Below are 19,531 nucleotides of genomic sequence, written 5' to 3'. Positions count from 1 at the left end.
AATAAAGAATTAAAATAAAAAATATTGATATGCTCACCTCTCCGGCGGCCCCTGGACATCACGCTGCTAACCGGGAGGCTTCTTTGTTTAAAATGCGCGCCTTTAGGACCTGCGAATGACGTCCCGGCTTCTGATTGGTCGCGTGCCGCCCATGTGACCGGCACGCGACCAATCAGAAGCCGTGACGTCATTCGCAGGTCCTCAATTCCTAGAATTAGGAGTTTTTGTGAATGAGAATGACGTCGCGGCTTCTGATTGGTCGCGTGCCGGTCACATGGGCGGCACGCGACCAATCAGAAGCCGCGACGTCATTCTCATTCACTAAACTCCTAATTCTAGGAATTGAGGACCTGCAAATGACGTCACGGCTTCTGATTGGTCGCGTGCCGGTCACATGGGCGGCACGCGACCAATCAGAAGCCGGGACGTCATTCGCAGGTCCTAAAGGCGTGCATTTTAAACAAAGAAGCCTCCCGGTTAGCAGCGTGATGTCCAGGGGCCGCCGGAGAGGTGAGCATATCAATATTTTTTATTTTAATTCTTTATTTTACACATCCCTATTGATCCGATACCGATACCCGATATCACAAAAGTATCGGATCTCGGTATCGGAATTCCGATACCGCAAGTATCGGCCGATACCCGATACTTCCGGTATCGGAATGCTCAACACTACTCACCACCAATATAGAGAAAGAGAAAAAACAATGTCAAAAAGACTTCATATAAACCAGAATAAATAAGAAGGATGAAAAGATATAGAGTGACACAAATGGAATGAAATATCAGTCATATTTATTAATTTGACAAAAAGGGGAATGAAATTCCCAAGATTTCTGAAGGGAAGAACCTGCTTAGTGGAACAGAGAAGGAGAGCGTGTAGGAGAGTATCTGGAAAGAAATGGAAGGGAAGATGAGGATGGGGAAGGAATGGGAAGTGATGGAAGGAAAGGTGAAGTAGGAAGGGGACAGGGAGGGGGAAAAGGGAGGGAAGTATGGGAAGGAACTGGATGTAAATGGCAAATGAAATGTCAAAAATAGTAAAATATGACATGAATCATCACATATTTTTCCCATAGTCCTAGTAAAAAGGCGGTTAAGGAGCACTTCAACAATACAGTATCAACATAATCTACTATGGTAGGTGCCATGTAGATAAGAAGTGAGAAGAAACACAGTACTAAAATTAAAATAAATACTTTATTGAATAACAAAGATAAAAAAACAGTTAAAAAGACAGGGCAGAGTAAAGCCTCCAAACAAATGGGAAGCAATAGCAGCAGCAAGTAATAAACTGCACAGTAAAGCAGAATGTAATTTAAAGCGCCCCTATAAAAAAACAATTAGGTTCACATATAGTCTTTAAATCCTGGGAGGTGGCAGAAAAAAAAGCTGGGGGAAGGAAGGTGGAAAATGGTTCAGCTGACAATTATTGCCATACAGTGCTGAATATACAAATGCAAGTGTAAGTAAAAACTGCCTATAAATCAATGGATAGAACAGGAGCCTAAAGAGTTAAAGTCAATAGAATGCACCACAATTTGGAGCTATATCCTATAAAAGAACAGTTGTGGCTCACATACAGTTGTTAAGTTCAGGAGATGGCAGAAAGAAGGAAGGGGGAAGGGAGAGGAGGAAGGGAGGATGGTGGAAATGGTTCAGCTGACAATTATTGCCATATAGTGCTGAACACACTAATGCAAGTGCAAGTAAAAGCTGCCTATAAATCCATGGATGATCTGTTGTGTTAAAGCTTGCCACAGCTCTCCTGCAGTGTGTGGTTTATGACCTAAACAAACCAACTTCAGCAGAGCGTGTTGCCGCCAAGATGCGACCGTCCAGGCTGAAAACCACTGGTGAATGAGCTGCTGAGAGCGCAGCATCATTCACCAGCAGTGACATAATCAAAGCTGGGCTGAACTGCGGTGACCTCACGACCATGGGAACATGCCTGTGATGATGTCACCGCTGGTGACTGATGCTGTGCTCTCAGCATTTCATTCACCAGTGGTTTTCAGCCTGGACGGTCGCATCTTAGCATCATCCAGGTTAAAATCTTTTTAGCCCCCAGACATAGATTACAGCGTGGGACACAATGACGAACAGGTATGGTATATTGTTGTTTTTTATTTTGTTTTTATTACAGGAGATCGAGGGCTTCGCTTGGATTAGGGGTGGTTGTAAGTATGGTTTAATTGAGAATATTAAAGGAGTCTGTGTCATTTTTTTCAAATAAAGGACTTTATTCTGGCTGTGTCTTTATCTACAAACAATAAAACTATAGGATTCGTAATGGATAGGTGTCTTATAGAGGCCTCTCCATTAGGGTTGAGCGAAACGGGTCGAACATTTTCAAAAGTCGCCGACTTTTGGCTAAGTCGGGGTTTCATGAAACCCGATCCGACCCCTGTGCGGGGTCGGCCATGCGGTACGCGACTTTCGCGCCAAAGTCGCGTTTCAATGACGCGAAAAGCGCCATTTCTCAGCCAATGAAGGTAAACGCAGAGTGTGGGCAGCGTGATGACATAGGTCCTGGTCCCCACCATCTTAGAGAAGGGCATTGCAGTGATTGGCTTGCTGTCTGCAACGTCACAGGGGCTATAAAGAGGCGTTCCCGCCGACCGCCATCTTACTGCTGCTGATCTGAGCTTAGGGAGAGGTTGCTGCCGCTTTGTCAGAAGCAGGGATAGCGTTAGGCAGGGTCCATTAACCACAAAACCGCTTGTGCTGCAGCGATTTGCACTGTCCAACACCACCCTCGGTGTGCAGGGACAGTGGAAGTTTTTTTTTTTTTTTTTTCCCCTCAGCGCTGTAGCTCATTGGGCTGCCCTAGAAGGCTCCCTGATAGCTGCATTGCTGTGTGTACGCCGCTGTGCAAACCAACTGCTTTTTTCAAAGCACAAATCCTCTTGTTCCTTCCTTTCTGCACAGCTATCTTTTTTGTTTGTCCACACTTTTTATTTCATTTGTGCATCAGTCCACTCCTTATTGCTGCCTGCCATACCTGGCTGAGATTACTGCAGGCAGGGAGATAGTAGCTGCCTGCCATACCTGGCTGAGATTACTGCAGGCAGGGAGATAGTAATTGTAGGACATTCCCTGTTTTTTTTTTTTTTTTTTTTTTTGGTGGGAGATTAAGATTGGCAATTTGGCATTTCTGCTAGAGTGCCATCCCTGTGTGTGCCATCTCTCTCACATAGTGGGCCATAGAAAGCCTTTTCATTTTTCTGTATTTTTTTTTGTGGGGTGTATAAATTCTCCCTGATAAAAATACAGTGGGAGATTAATATTGGCCTTTGGGCTTGTGTGCCAGTCCTGAGTGTGCCATCTCTCTCACAAATAGTGGGCCATAGAAAGCCTATTTTATTTTTTTTTGGGTTTTATAAATTCTCCCTGAAAAAAAGGGAGATTAATATTGGCCTCTGGGCTTCTGTGCCAGTCCTGAGCGTGCCATCTGTGCCAGTCCTGAGCGTCCCATCTCTCTCACAAATAGTGGGCCATAGAAAGCCTATTTAATTTTTTTTTTGGTTTTATAAATTTTCCCTGAAAAAAGGGAGATTAATATTGGCCTCTGGGCTTGTGTGCCAGTTGTGAGCGTGCCATCTGTGCCAGTCCTGAGCGTGCCATCTCTCTCACAAATAGTGGGCCATAGAAAGCCTATTTAATTTTTTTTTTGGTTTTATAAATTTTCCCTGAAAAAAGGGAGATTAATATTGGCCTCTGGGCTTGTATGCCAGTTGTGAGCGTGCCATCTGTGCCAGTCCTGAGCGTGCCATCTCTCTCACAAATAGTGGGCCATAGAAAGCCTATTTAATTTTTTTTTTGGTTTTATAAATTTTCCCTGAAAAAAGGGAGATTAATATTGGCCTCTGGGCTTGTGTGCCAGTTGTGAGCGTGCCATCTGTGCCAGTCCTGAGCGTGCCATCTCTCTCACAAATAGTGGGCCATAGAAAGCCTATTTAAATATTTTTTTGGTTTTATAAATTCTCCCAGAAAAAAAGGGAGATTAATATTGGCCTCTGAGCTTGTGTGCCAGTTGTGAGCGTGCCATCTGTGCCAGTCCTGAGCGTGCCATCTCTCTCACAAATAGTGGGCCATAGAAAGCCTATTTAATTTTTTTTTTGGTTTTATAAATTTTCCCTGAAAAAAGGGAGATTAATATTGGCCTCTGGGCTTGTGTGCCAGTTGTGAGCGTGCCATCTGTGCCAGTCCTGAGCGTGCCATCTCTCTCACAAATAGTGGGCCATAGAAAGCCTATTTAAATATTTTTTTGGTTTTATAAATTCTCCCAGAAAAAAAGGGAGATTAATATTGGCCTCTGGGCTTCTGTGCCAGTCCTGAGCGTGCCATCTGTGCCAGTCCTGAGCGTCCCATCTCTCTCACAAATAGTGGGCCATAGAAAGCCTATTTAATTTTTTTTTTGGTTTTATAAATTTTCCCTGAAAAAAGGGAGATTAATATTGGCCTCTGGGCTTGTGTGCCAGTTGTGAGCGTGCCATCTGTGCCAGTCCTGAGCGTGCCATCTCTCTCACAAATAGTGGGCCATAGAAAGCCTATTTAATTTTTTTTTTGGTTTTATAAATTTTCCCTGAAAAAAGGGAGATTAATATTGGCCTCTGGGCTTGTGTGCCAGTTGTGAGCGTGCCATCTGTGCCAGTCCTGAGCGTGCCATCTCTCTCACAAATAGTGGGCCATAGAAAGCCTATTTAAATATTTTTTTGGTTTTATAAATTCTCCCAGAAAAAAAGGGAGATTAATATTGGCCTCTGGGCTTCTGTGCCAGTCCTGAGCGTGCCATCTGTGCCAGTCCTGAGCGTCCCATCTCTCTCACAAATAGTGGGCCATAGAAAGCCTATTTTTTTTTTGGGGGGGGTTTTAGAAATTCTCCCTGGAAAAAAAAAGGGAGATTAATATTGCCCTTTGGGCTTGTGTGCCAGTACTAAGCGTTCCATCTCTCTCTCTCTCTCTTAGTCAGTGGGCCATAGAACGCCTATTTTTGGTTTTATTTGTTTTCTAAATTCTCCCTGAAAAAATCATTTTATTTTATTTGGTTTCTAAATTCTTCCTGATAAAATCATATTTTTTTTATTATTTTTTTTTCTAAAGTCTCCCTGAAAAAAAAAAAAAAAAAAAAAAAAAAAAACAGTGGGAGATTAATATTGGCCTTTCTGCTTGTGTGCCAGTCTTGACTCCTGGGTGTGCCATCTCTCTCTCTCTCTCTCTCTCTCTCTCTCTCTCTCCAATTGTGGTCCATAGAAAGCCTATATTTTTTTTCCTTGATTTGGGTTCCAAAATCTACCAGAGAAAATAACTCCATCAATCATTGGTAGAAAAATATTGGCCTCTGGGCTTGTGTGCCACTCCTGATTCCTGTGTGCGTCATCTCTCACTCAGTGGCCCATAGAAAGCATATAGTTTGTTACATTTGTTTTCTAAATTCTCCCTGCAAAAATCAATTTTTTTTTTGGGGGGGGTTTCTAAAGTGTTCCTGAAAAAAATAAAAATAAAAAACAAATAATAGTGTGACATTAATATTAACATTTGTGCTTCAGTGACAGTCCTGCGTGTGGGGCATCTCTCTAATTTGCAGCCACCAAAAAAAGAGTGTGTAACATTGTGCCTGATTTTCGCGGTGGTCTCACCAACCTGTAAAGGGGTAGCTAAATCATACTGAAGTTATAGCTCACCGTGTAAGTTGTGTGACTGCAACAAATAACGTTAGTTTGGTTACGTTTTTAAAACAATGAGGAAGTCTAGTGGAAGAGGTCGTGGCCGGGGGCGTTCATTGTCAGCTGGTAATGAGGGTAGTGGTAGTGGTGGAGCATCAGGTGGTCGTGGGGAAAAAAATATTGCACCTAAGTCTGGAGCTGTGGAGCCAGGTTCGTCGTCCGGCTACACAAGGCCTCGAACGCTCCCTTTTCTGGGATTAGGAAAACCACTTTTAAAGCCGGAGCAGCAAGAGCAAGTTTTGGCTTATCTTGCTGACTCAGCCTCTAGCTCTTTTGCCTCCTCTCGTGAAACTGGTAAAAGTAAAAGCAGCGCGTCGTTAGTGGATGTTCACGGTCAGGGACAAGTCACTTCCTTGTCCTCTTCAGCAAAAACAACAACAGAGAAGAATGCAGCAGGCGACACAACGGGTTACTCCATGGAGCTCTTTACACATACCGTCCCTGGCTTAGAAAGTGAAGCAGTTAACAGTCCATGCCCATTACAAATTGAATCTGACATGGAGTGCACTGACGCACAGCCACAGCCAGACTACTATGCTGGTCCTTTGACTCAGACCACAACATTGCCCTCGCAGGGTGCTGATCAAGAATCAGACCCTGATGAGACTATGTTGCCCCATCACGAACGCTATACCACCGAACGACACGGTGACACAGACGAAGTTGCGCAGGAGGTACAAGAAGAGTTATTAGATGACCCAGTTCTTGACCCCGATTGGCAGCCATTGGGGGAACAGGGTGCAGGCGGCAGCAGTTCTGAAGCAGAGGAGGAGGAGGGGCCGCAGCAGGCATCAACATCGCCACAGGTTCCATCTGCCGGGCCCGTATCTTGCCCAAAACGCGTGGCAAAGCCAAAACCTGGTGGAGGACAGCGTGGCCATCCGGTTAAAGCTCAGTCTGCAATGCCTGAAAAGGTATCCGATGCTAGAAAGAGTGCAGTCTGGCATTTTTTTAAACAACATCCAATTGATCAGCGCAAAGTCATCTGTCAAAAATGTTCTACTTCCTTAAGCAGAGGTCAGAATCTGAAAAGTCTCAATACTAGTTGCATGCATAGACATTTAACCACCATGCATTTGAAAGCTTGGACTAACTACCAAACGTCCCTTAAGGTTGTTGCACCCTCGGCCAATGAAGCTAGTCATCAACGCAACATCCCTTCCGGCAGTGTAGGACCACCATTTAGCGCACCACCTGCTGTATCTGTGCAGGTATCTTTGCCAGGCCAAAGCAGTCAGGGTCAGGGAATCACCAGTTTCGTAGTAGGAAACACTGCATCTAGGGCACCGGCGGCAACAATACCATCTCCCACCGTCTCTCAGTCTGCCATGTCCACCGGCACCCCCGCTAGTTCCACGATCTCCATCTCTCCAGTCCAGCTCACCCTACATGAGACTATGGTTAGAAAAAGGAAGTACTTAGCCTCGCATCCGCGTACACAGGGTTTGAACGCCCACATAGCTAGACTAATCTCGTTAGAGATGATGCCCTACCGGTTAGTTGAAAGCGAAGCTTTCAAAGACCTGATGGACTACGCTGTACCACGCTACGAGCTACCCAGTCGACACTTTTTTTCCAGAAAAGCCATCCCAGCCCTCCACCAGCATGTTAAAGAGCGCATCGTCCATGCACTCAGGCAATCTGTGAGCACAAAGGTGCACCTGACAACAGATGCATGGACCAGTAGGCATGGCCAGGGACGTTACGTGTCCATCACGGCACACTGGGTAAATGTGGTGGATTCAGGGTCCACAGGGGACAGCAAGTTTGGGACAGTTCTGCCTAGCCCACGGTCTAGTAAACAGTTGTCTGTAGCCGTTCGCACCCCCTCCTCCTCCTCCTCCTCCTCGTCCTCCTGCAGAAGCAAGAGCTCGTCCACAGACCGCAGTCGCACAAACACTCCATCCGCACCTGCCACTGTTGCACACCAGGTCTCCCATTATGGGGCAGCTACTGGCATACGTCAGCAGGCTGTATTGGCTATGAAGTGTTTGGGCGACAATAGACACACCGCGGAAGTTCTGTCCGAGTTCTTGCAGCAAGAAACGCAGTCGTGGCTGGGCACTGTAGATCTTGAGGCAGGCAAGCTAGTGAGTGATAACGGAAGGAATTTCATGGCTGCCATCTCCCTTTCCCAACTGAAACACATTCCTTGCCTGGCTCACACCTTAAACCTGGTGGTGCAGTGCTTCCTGAAAAGTTATCCGGGGTTATCCGACCTGCTCCTCAAAGTGCGTGGACTTTGCGCACATATCCGCCGTTCGCCTGTACACTCCAGCCGTATGCAGACCTATCAGCGTTCTTTGAACCTTCCCCAGCATCGCCTAATCATAGACGTTGCAACAAGGTGGAACTCAACACTGCACATGCTTCAGAGACTGTGCGAACAGAGGCGGGCTGTTATGTTTTTGTGGGAGGATACACATACACGGGCAGGCAGTAGGATGGCAGACATGGAGTTGTCAGGTGTGCAGTGGTCGAAGATTCAAGACATGTGTCAAGTCCTTCAGTGTTTTGAGGAATGCACACGGCTGGTTAGTGCAGACAACGCCATAATAAGCATGAGCATCCCCCTAATGCGTCTGCTGATGCAAAGTTTGACGCACATAAAGGATCAGGCGTCTGCACCAGAGGAAGAGGAAAGCCTTGATGACAGTCAGCGATTGTCTGGTCAGGGCAGTGTACATGACGAGGTACCGGGCGAAGAGGAGGTGGAGGATGAGGAGGATGATGGGGATGAGTATATTTTTAATGAGGAAGCTTTCCCGGGGGCACGGGAAATTGGTGGCGTGGCAAGGCCGGGTTCTGGTTTTTTGAGGGACACAAGTGACGTAGATTTGCCTGCAACTGCCCCTCAACCAAGCACAACCGCAGATTTGACAATGGGAACTTTGGCCCACATGGCGGATTATGCCTTGCGTATCCTCAAAAGGGACACACGCATTACAAAAATGATGAACGATGACGATTACTGGTTGGCCTGCCTCCTTGATCCTCGCTATAAAGGCAAATTGCAAAATATTATGCCACATGAGAACTTGGAACTAATATTAGCAACAAAACAATCAACTCTTGTTGACCGTTTGCTTCTGGCATTCCCTGCACACAGCGCCCGTGATCGTTCTCACACGAGCTCCAGGGGCCAGCAGACCAGAGGTGTTAGAGGGGCAGAAATCAGAAGTGGCGTTGGCCAGAGGGGTTTTCTGACCAGGTTGTGGAGTGATTTTTCTATGACCGCAGACAGGACAGGTACTGCAGCATCAATTCAAAGTGACAGGAGACAACATTTGTCCAGTATGGTTACAAACTATTTTTCATCCCTTATCGACGTTCTCCCTCAACCGTCATTCCCATTTGATTACTGGGCATCCAAATTAGACACCTGGCCAGAATTGGCAGAATATGCATTGCAGGAGCTTGCTTGCCCGGCAGCTAGTGTCCTATCAGAAAGAGTATTCAGTGCTGCAGGTTCAATACTAACAGAAAAAAGGACTCGTCTGGCTACCCAAAATGTAGATGATCTAACCTTCATTAAAATGAACCACAACTGGATTTCAAAATCTTTTGCCCCACCCTGCCCGGCTGACACCTAGCTTTCCTATGAAAAGGTCTTGCCTGTGGACTATTCTGAATGACTTTTCCAATCTCGTAATTTTCTTCACCTGATTGTCCAGCATACGACATGTTTCCACCTCACGAAATGGCCAAACTCCCCACACGGGGTCGTGCTATCGCCACTTTGCGCTTGGACCCTTGAGAGTGCTGTTTGTCTGAAGAGGTGGGTGTGGCCGCTTTTGGTCGACGGCACTGCCACTGGGTCCCTCATAGTACAATAAAGTGTCTCTGGCGGTGGTGGTGCGCACCCAACGTCAGACTCACCGTTGTAATATGAGGGGCCCTGTGCCTGTACCGCCGGCCACAAGCCAGTTCCCCCCCCCCCCAGCTCAAACAGTGCTCTACCACTAGCAAAATTATCTCTCACAGCTTCACCAATGTGTAGTCTAGGCGCTGACATCCTTCAATGCCTGGCACTGACAATACCATTGTTTTGACATTTTTGTTATGTTAGGCCTTCGAAGCCTGTCTGCGGTCACTCCTTCCACTAGACTTCCACTGACCAGACCACTGCTGCCCGTGTACCCCTGGAACCAATTTAAAATTGCCTACAGCCATGTGTTAATATTTTAGGCCTTCGATGCCTGTCTGTGGTCACTCCTTCCACTAGGCCTCCACTGACCACACCACTGCTGCCCGTGTACCCCTGGAACCAATTTAAAATTGCCTACAGCCATGTGTGATTATTTTAGGCCTTCGATGCCTGTCTGCGGTCACTCCTTCCACTAGGCCTCCACTGACCACACCACTGCTGCCCGTGTAACCCTGGAACCAATTTAAAATTGCCTACAGCCATGTGTTATTATTTTAGGCCTTCGATGCCTGTCTGCGGTCACTCCTTCCACTAGGCCTCCACTGACCACACCACTGCTGCCCGTGTACCCCTGGAACCAATTTAAAATTGCCTACAGCCAGCCCAATTTTTTTATTTTAGGCCTTCGATGCCTGTCTGCGGTCCATTCTTTCAACTACTACTACACTGACCAGGGCACTGCTGCCCAAGTACCCCTGGAACCAATTTAAAATTGCCTACAGCCATGTGTTAATATTTTAGGCCTTCGATGCCTGTCTGTGGTCACTCCTTCCACTAGGCCTCCACTGACCACACCACTGCTGCCCGTGTACCCCTGGAACCAATTTAAAATTGCCTACAGCCATGTGTGATTATTTTAGGCCTTCGATGCCTGTCTGCGGTCACTCCTTCCACTAGGCCTCCACTGACCACACCACTGCTGCCCGTGTAACCCTGGAACCAATTTAAAATTGCCTACAGCCATGTGTTATTATTTTAGGCCTTCGATGCCTGTCTGCGGTCACTCCTTCCACTAGGCCTCCACTGACCACACCACTGCTGCCCGTGTACCCCTGGAACCAATTTAAAATTGCCTACAGCCAGCCCAATTTTTTTATTTTAGGCCTTCGATGCCTGTCTGCGGTCCATTCTTTCAACTACTACTACACTGACCAGGGCACTGCTGCCCAAGTACCCCTGGAACCAATTTAAAATTGCCTACAGCCATGTGTTAATATTTTAGGCCTTCGATGCCTGTCTGTGGTCACTCCTTCCACTAGGCCTCCACTGACCACACCACTGCTGCCTGTGTACCCCTGGAACCAATTTAAAATTGCCTACAGCCATGTGTGATTATTTTAGGCCTTCGATGCCTGTCTGCGGTCACTCCTTCCACTAGGCCTCCACTGACCACACCACTGCTGCCCGTGTACCCCTGGAACCAATTTAAAATTGCCTACAGCCATGTGTGATTATTTTAGGCCTTCGATGCCTGTCTGCGGTCACTCCTTCCACTAGGCCTCCACTGACCACACCACTGCTGCCCGTGTAACCCTGGAACCAATTTAAAATTGCCTACAGCCATGTGTTATTATTTTAGGCCTTCGATGCCTGTCTGCGGTCACTCCTTCCACTAGGCCTCCACTGACCACACCACTGCTGCCCGTGTACCCCTGGAACCAATTTAAAATTGCCTACAGCCAGCCCAATTTTTTTATTTTAGGCCTTCGATGCCTGTCTGCGGTCCATTCTTTCAACTACTACTACACTGACCAGGGCACTGCTGCCCAAGTACCCCTGGAACCAATTTAAAATTGCCTACAGCCATGTGTTAATATTTTAGGCCTTCGATGCCTGTCTGTGGTCACTCCTTCCACTAGGCCTCCACTGACCACACCACTGCTGCCCGTGTACCCCTGGAACCAATTTAAAATTGCCTACAGCCATGTGTGATTATTTTAGGCCTTCGATGCCTGTCTGCGGTCACTCCTTCCACTAGGCCTCCACTGACCACACCACTGCTGCCCGTGTAACCCTGGAACCAATTTAAAATTGCCTACAGCCATGTGTTATTATTTTAGGCCTTCGATGCCTGTCTGCGGTCACTCCTTCCACTAGGCCTCCACTGACCACACCACTGCTGCCCGTGTACCCCTGGAACCAATTTAAAATTGCCTACAGCCAGCCCAATTTTTTTATTTTAGGCCTTCGATGCCTGTCTGCGGTCCATTCTTTCAACTACTACTACACTGACCAGGGCACTGCTGCCCAAGTACCCCTGGAACCAATTTAAAATTGCCTACAGCCATGTGTTAATATTTTAGGCCTTCGATGCCTGTCTGTGGTCACTCCTTCCACTAGGCCTCCACTGACCACACCACTGCTGCCCGTGTACCCCTGGAACCAATTTAAAATTGCCTACAGCCATGTGTGATTATTTTAGGCCTTCGATGCCTGTCTGCGGTCACTCCTTCCACTAGGCCTCCACTGACCACACCACTGCTGCCCGTGTACCCCTGGAACCAATTTAAAATTGCCTACAGCCATGTGTGATTATTTTAGGCCTTCGATGCCTGTCTGCGGTCACTCCTTCCACTAGGCCTCCACTGACCACACCACTGCTGCCCGTGTAACCCTGGAACCAATTTAAAATTGCCTACAGCCATGTGTTATTATTTTAGGCCTTCGATGCCTGTCTGCGGTCACTCCTTCCACTAGGCCTCCACTGACCACACCACTGCTGCCCATGTACCCCTGGAACCAATTTAAAATTGCCTACAGCCAGCCCAATTTTTTTATTTTAGGCCTTCGATGCCTGTCTGCGGTCCATTCTTTCAACTACTACTACACTGACCAGGGCACTGCTGCCCAAGTACCCCTGGAACCAATTTAAAATTGCCTACAGCCATGTGTTAATATTTTAGGCCTTCGATGCCTGTCTGTGGTCACTCCTTCCACTAGGCCTCCACTGACCACACCACTGCTGCCCGTGTACCCCTGGAACCAATTTAAAATTGCCTACAGCCATGTGTGATTATTTTAGGCCTTCGATGCCTGTCTGCGGTCACTCCTTCCACTAGGCCTCCACTGACCTGTCTACTGCGGCCCGTGTACCCCTTGAACCAACCTAATAAAATATTTAAAAAATTAATTTGATTATAAAAAATAAGATTGTGTTGAGATCTCAAATGCAGACATTTTAACAATCAAAACAAACACACAACAAATATCTGGAACTGTACTACAAAGGTCCAACAGCTACAATTTCTTTCTCCTGCAAGAAGTTAACTGAAAGTTTTTTGGAGTTGTTAACACAGATATGGCATCCACCGAGTGTTGTCCTGTCGCGTCTCCTTTAAATTATTTCCAATAAGATGTTAAACTATTAATTTAATAAAATCAATAATTAAAAAAATAATTGAGTAAGTCAAAAGCACATTGCAAATAAACATTAATTACAAATCAAGAAGCATGGCGCGTCCGAGGGTGAGTAGATACCGAATAAGAATATAATCACCCTCGGACGCGCAATGCTTATTTACAACAGCCTTCCTTCCTAAGAATCAGCCCTTCCGTGGTGTAGAGAGAGGTTGTTGTTACACTCCAAGGTGTTCCCCAGGTTGCCTTTCCTGAGCTTCGATCTTCATGCTCTCGTTTAGTAGGTGTCGGAAAGTAGGCTGCATTAGGCCTAAAAAATGGGGAATGGGGTGGAGAGAGATGGTGTGTTACACTCCAAGGTGTTCTCCAGGTTTCCTCGCCATTGCTTCGATCTTCCGACTCTCGTTTAGTAGTTGTAGAAAACTACACTGCATTAGGCCTACAAAATGGGTATCGGGTGGAGAGAGATGGTGTGTTACACTCCAAGGTGTTCCCCAGGTTTCCTTGCCATTGCTTCGGTCTTCCGACTCTCGTTTAGTAGTTGTAGAAAAGTACACAGCATTAGGCCTACAAAATGGGTATGGGGTGGAGAGAGATGGTGTGTTACACTCCAAGGTGTTCCCCAGGTTGCCTTTCCTGAGCTTCTATCTTCAGGCTCTCATTAAATTGTGGTTAAATGGAACAACTGCATTTGGCGTACTAGTTGGTTTGGGGCCTACTATCGGTGTCTGCCACTCCTTGCTGTTCTCCTGGTTTCCTGTCCTGAAATTCCATTTTCAGCCTCTCGTTAAGTAGTTGTTAATGTTAGACTGCATTTGGCCTACTAGTTGGGTTGGGGCCTACTATCGGTGTCTGCCACTCCTTGCTGTTCTCCTCCACTGAACAAAGCTGTGCCGCCTGTTTACTACGGTTGCCAATTTTGAACTGCATTTCGACTACTTACTGATTTGGCCCTACTCTCTGTGTCAGCCTCTCATTCCAGTTGTCCTCCACTGCAATGCCCCCTGGTTATTCCTGTGTTACCAATTTTGAACTGCATTTAGCCCACTTTATTCTTTGGGCCTATATCTGTGTTTCCACTTCATCGTGCCCATTGCCCAGCCAGTGATAGATGAGTCTGCTGGTACATTGACCCATAACGCAACATTCCCCGTGCACGCTACACAACAACATTGTGACCCTGCTGAAAGTCAGGTTGCTCTTCCCGCATACCATACCACCTTACACGGGGACAAAGAGGAAGGTGCAGATGAAAGTGCAGGTTCCTTCATCAGGTGGGGGGAGGAATACTAGTTGGCGACGTCACTGGCACAGGGCCTCTCATAGTACGCAAAAGTGTTGCTGCCGGTGGGAGGCGCCCCCGCCGTGCAAACACACCGCTGTACTTTGAGGGGCCCTGTGCCAGTGCCAATGCCAACGAGTGGGCCCCCCCTGCTTGCTCAGGATCACAGCACTTGCAAAGTTGAAATACTTACCTCTCCCTGCTCCACTGCCGTGACGTGGTCCAGATTTACTGGGCCCACTAATTACTTGAACCAGCCCTACCCCCCACAACTTTAGCCAAATGACCCCCAATTTCAAATGCCTTCCAATTATTTTAAGGTAAATTACGCTTGACAAGCTTCATTAAGAAGAATGGATGGTTTTGACATTAAAATGGGCACTCTAGGTGTTTTCCTGGCCCCCACTCACTGCCGACTATGCTGCCCCATTGACTTGCATTGGGTTTCGTGTTTCGGTCGATCCCGACTTTACGTCATAATCGGCCGATTTCACTCGACCCGACTTTGGACATAGTCGGGTTTCGCAAAACCCGGCTCGACTCTAAAAAGGTCAAGGTCGCTCAACTCTACTCTCCATTACTAAGCTGTGGGCTTGATGTCACCTGACATTACAGAGATGACATCAACCCCACAAATATGAACCCCACTTGCCACCACTACCAGGTAAGTAGGAAGAGCCGGGCAAAGTGCCAGAATTGGTGCATCTAATAGATGCGCCTTTTATGGGCAGCTGTGGGCTGCTGTTTTTAGGCTGGGGGGCAATATCCATGGCCCCATACCAGCCTGAGAATAGCAGCCCTCAGCTGTGAGCTTCAGCAAGGCTGGTTGTCACAAATGGGGGGGACCCAACGCCTTTTTTTTAAAAATTATTTAAATAGTTGAAAAAAACAGCGTGGGGACCCCTCTATTCTTGATAACCAACCTTGCAGAAGCTGACAGCTGGGGGTTGCAGCCCCCAGCTGTGAGTTTTGCCTGGTTGGTTCAAAAAAATAGGGAGGAACTCACGTTAGGTTTTCATTCATTTATTTAGTTAGATCGCAGGCAGCAGCTGTGGAATACCCCCATCCTCCTCTCCTGCTGTCACTGTTATTAGCGGCAGTAGGTGTCAGATGATGGGATAAGAGTCCCAAAAGCCCCCACATGCTGTCATCGCTAAGACATCATTCTCCTCTGCTAATGCTGATCGCCGGCAGAGCAGGGGAGAATGATGATAGCCGGCTTCACCACCAGCCGCCGGGGAACAGCGCTTATTGTAAAGCTTCTTCCCTGGCGGCCGTCCGTGTGATACTGTTGCATCACACAAATGGCATCCATGTGTGGTACGTGTTTACATGGACCTATTGACTTGAATGGGTCCATGTGATCCCTGCAGCTGCACAAAAGCAGACATGTCTACATGTGTGTTACTCAGTCACACGGTCTGTGAAAAAACACAGATATGTGCACAGACCCATTTATTTGCATGGGTCTACGTGTGTCCATGTCTCTGGTACGTGTGAAAACTTTCACCGGAGACACTGTGTGCAACCGGCCTTATGCTGTATTCTATTCTTTCTTCTAATTTTCTTATAGTGCAAGAAACAACTAAGGATGCTATGTGCTTTTATGTCATGTGTTCTTGATTTTTACCCAAATAAAAGAAACGATTGATACAGAATAAGGTGTTATATTTCAAGATTTGTGTTATTTTTTAGCATTTCAAGAAATGTAATACAGGAAAGAATATAAAAGCAACTTTGATTTATTCTGCTAAAATAACTAACTAGTGACTCACCTTTTATGAAATGCTATAGTATGGATTTTCGGATTTTTACTTTCTCTCTCCACCTGTGTCATGCATTAAATAATATCTGAAAAAAATGAGCCTATTTTTAAGCTGTTGTTAATTAAAGGTACCATGCTTTGAGTGCCTTGCACTTAGCCTTGGTGTCAAGCAGGGGTGTCAGCAGGGGTTTTTAGTAATTTAAAGGCATTTTATCTGTATCTGGGAAGCATTCTGCTGACCATCTGTGCATTAGACTTTCAATGTACATACTCAGAATGGAATTTAAGCCTAGTTTGTTTAAGATACCTAATGTAATATAATGCAGTACATAATACAATGCACTGCAATATGAGAAATATGAGAAACCTTTACCTAGGGATAAACCTACTTGTATAGAGCTCAACATGGCGTTCTATTAATGTTATCCCCGTCCCACATGCTGTCCTTAAATAATCTATAGATTACTTTTTGCAAAATATATTAAAAAGCTAAATGGTTTGCAATGACTTACAGAAGAGGTCAATCTATGCAGCAACTACTTTTAAACATTACGGAAATGCAACTATAGCAATATCATTATATACATTATTCTCATCATTAAATTAATCCAATATAAATGGAAACTGATGCAATTGAAGGACTGGACAATGGGATGAAGATTAACTATACCATGGCACCAAAAATGCAAACTGAGCATAGAGTCTATGTTGCACCAGACTTTTTTGTAGTCCAGCATTACGGCAGTCACACAAAGGCTACGTTTAACATGGGGGGCGCATGGACATGCGTTGTGCTGCGTTGCAAAACTCAGCGTTTTTGTGTGCGTTTTGGTGCATTTTTATTTGCGTTGTGCGTTGCGTCGCCGACGCAGCAGCGCACAACACAAATGTGAACGTAGCCAAACAGATATATATCACTTCATTAAACACTAAAAGGGCGCTAAATTAGTCACGAGAAGCATAATTATTAGAGGTGCAGACGTTGTTGTGGCATTTGGGTCCTGATGGTTAATAAGCATCAGTAGTCTACTAGTCACTATACTAACCATGAGAACACTATTACTACAAATGGCAGATGTTGATAGAAGCCTATATAAAGTTTTTGCCTCAGAACCAAGGAGTTGGGATTACACCTCTATCTTTGATATATAGTATGCCATCACTTTATTGCTGCTCTTTTAGTTACTACAATCTGATATTGTGGCCTGCAATAGAAGTTTGTGTGCATGGGTTGAGTAACTAAATAAAAAAGGGTTGCCCTACATTAGAAAAAAAAAATTCTTCTACATGTTGTCATGGAATTACACCTTAAAGGGGTTGTGTGGTATAAGGTAAAAATCTGTAGTCCCTTTATGTGAATGCTGAATAGTGATTCCTCTCATTGCACGCATTGTGAGGACTCTCCAGTGCCGATGTTGGGAGCAGTTGGCGCCTAACCACAAGTATATGATTTGCATACATGCAGTCATGTGCTCAATAGATGGACGCAACCTCGATCTCTATGCGAGATCATTGAGTGAAGGTAGACACAGTTCAGTCAGAATGTGGCCGGAAGTATGCAAATCGCATAATTGAAGTCACATGACCACCCACTCCCTGTGACAGCATCAGAGAATCCCCACAATGTGCAGTCGACCGTTGTTAGGATTCACAAGCCTCCAATCACAGTGTGACTTCAGACTTGTAGTTTAAGACTTGATAACTCCTTTACCTATTGAAAAGAATAGGGATAAGGAGCAACACCACACACAATCCATCATTCACTGATCATGGAAGAAAGCTATCCCCTTGGGATTTGCTGAAGACTACCAGGTGTGTGATGATGGTGCTCCTATGAAAGTCAGTCTGTGGTATTACTGTGCCTATTACAAGCAATGGATCGATTGCAGGTTCAAGTCATGTAAGGGGACTAAGTAAAACAGAAGAAAAAGTTTTACAAATATGAAAAAATTCAAATAAAATTATAAAAATTTGAATCATCTCCCATTTGTCCTATTTTTTAAAGAAATTACAAAAAATAAAATAAGCATGATTAGTATTTCCAAAATGAAAGAACTATGGGTGTCTGAAAATGGGACATAAGCAAAATTAGTTTTGTTATGAATTTCCAATTTTTTTTTTCACTTAGATTTGAAAAAAGCTGTGCAAGTTTGGCATTGCCGTCATTATAATGACCTAGAGAATCACATTGTCACGTTTCCCATATCATGAACAACATAGCCAAAACAACGATTGTGGATTTTTTTCACAATTTTTCCACATTTGGAATTTTTTCCTGTTTTACAGAACATGACATGATAAAATATATGATGTTGAAAATGCAAACATGGAAAATTGCGATTCCTGTGGGGGGTTCTCAGCGCTAGAGTGGTGCTTCTAATTTAAGTTCCCTGCCCTCATCTTATACTTACCCACATCTGTATTCACCTTTTTTCAGTGCTGCTCCAGTCCTGCAGTAGTACCATCTTGCTCTGACTGGCCGGAAGTCAGACGTTACATCACATGCCCTCAATGCAAGTCTATGAGACTATGAGAGTCAGAATGAAGTTCTCATAGAATCGCATTGGGTTGTGACATCCGACTTGCTCCTTGAAACATTGGAGCAGTCCGTTAGGTCACAAACTGCCTGTGACCGATGGGAGCTGAGGTCATAAAAGGTGAAGATCTGGTAGGTTAGTATAAGAGTAGGGTGAAGGAGATTAAATTAGAAGCAACACTCCAGAGGTAAAATTTTAAAAAAAGCTGAAGTGGTTCTTTAAAGACTATATCATTGTCGTGTCAAAAATTATTCCAAATTTCTGTAGGAAGATATGTATGTTTCTGTTTGAGAATAATGTAGAAAGCAATATCTTTCATTTGTTTCCATAATGTAACTGTAAGGTTCAACAGATAACTCTGCATGATATAAAACATTTTTCAAGTTTTTTGTTTGACTACTATTAACATTATAAACACAGTTTTACAAAGATTTTACAAGAGCGCAGATTAAAATAATTTATCGTTCTATAACAAAGAAAGAGAATGCTGTTTTAGAATAACTTAAGAATTGAAATAGCCACAAACTAATTTTGGCTTTAAATTAGAGACTTTGATAGATGTAAGTCACAGCTCTAGACATTTATTATTGTCTTATAAATGTCTCTTGCAGATGTAATTAATAGCAGTATATTTACGTTTATTGCTGCAATTTATTACATTAAAGAGCACCTCTACCTAAAATCTGTTCTTATAAGAAAGCAGTCAACACTGATATATCTATGAAACTACTGGCACTTTTTTTAACTCATGATGCATTGCTTGACATATTCAAATGTTACCTGCCTTGGGAGAATTGTAAAAGAAAAGTATGGATTTTTTTCAGATAACTCTCCAAAATTGGTTTCCTATGAATTTTACAAATATTATTTTTGCTAGTGTTTCTATTTTTACACAAACATGTCCGAAATTCCTAATGGCAATGAAAGGGGTGG

The sequence above is a fragment of the Ranitomeya imitator genome, chromosome 4, assembly GCF_032444005.1.
Source record: "Ranitomeya imitator isolate aRanImi1 chromosome 4, aRanImi1.pri, whole genome shotgun sequence".
NCBI classification, from domain to species: Eukaryota; Metazoa; Chordata; class Amphibia; order Anura; family Dendrobatidae; genus Ranitomeya; species Ranitomeya imitator.
This window is presented reverse-complemented; position numbering follows the sequence as displayed.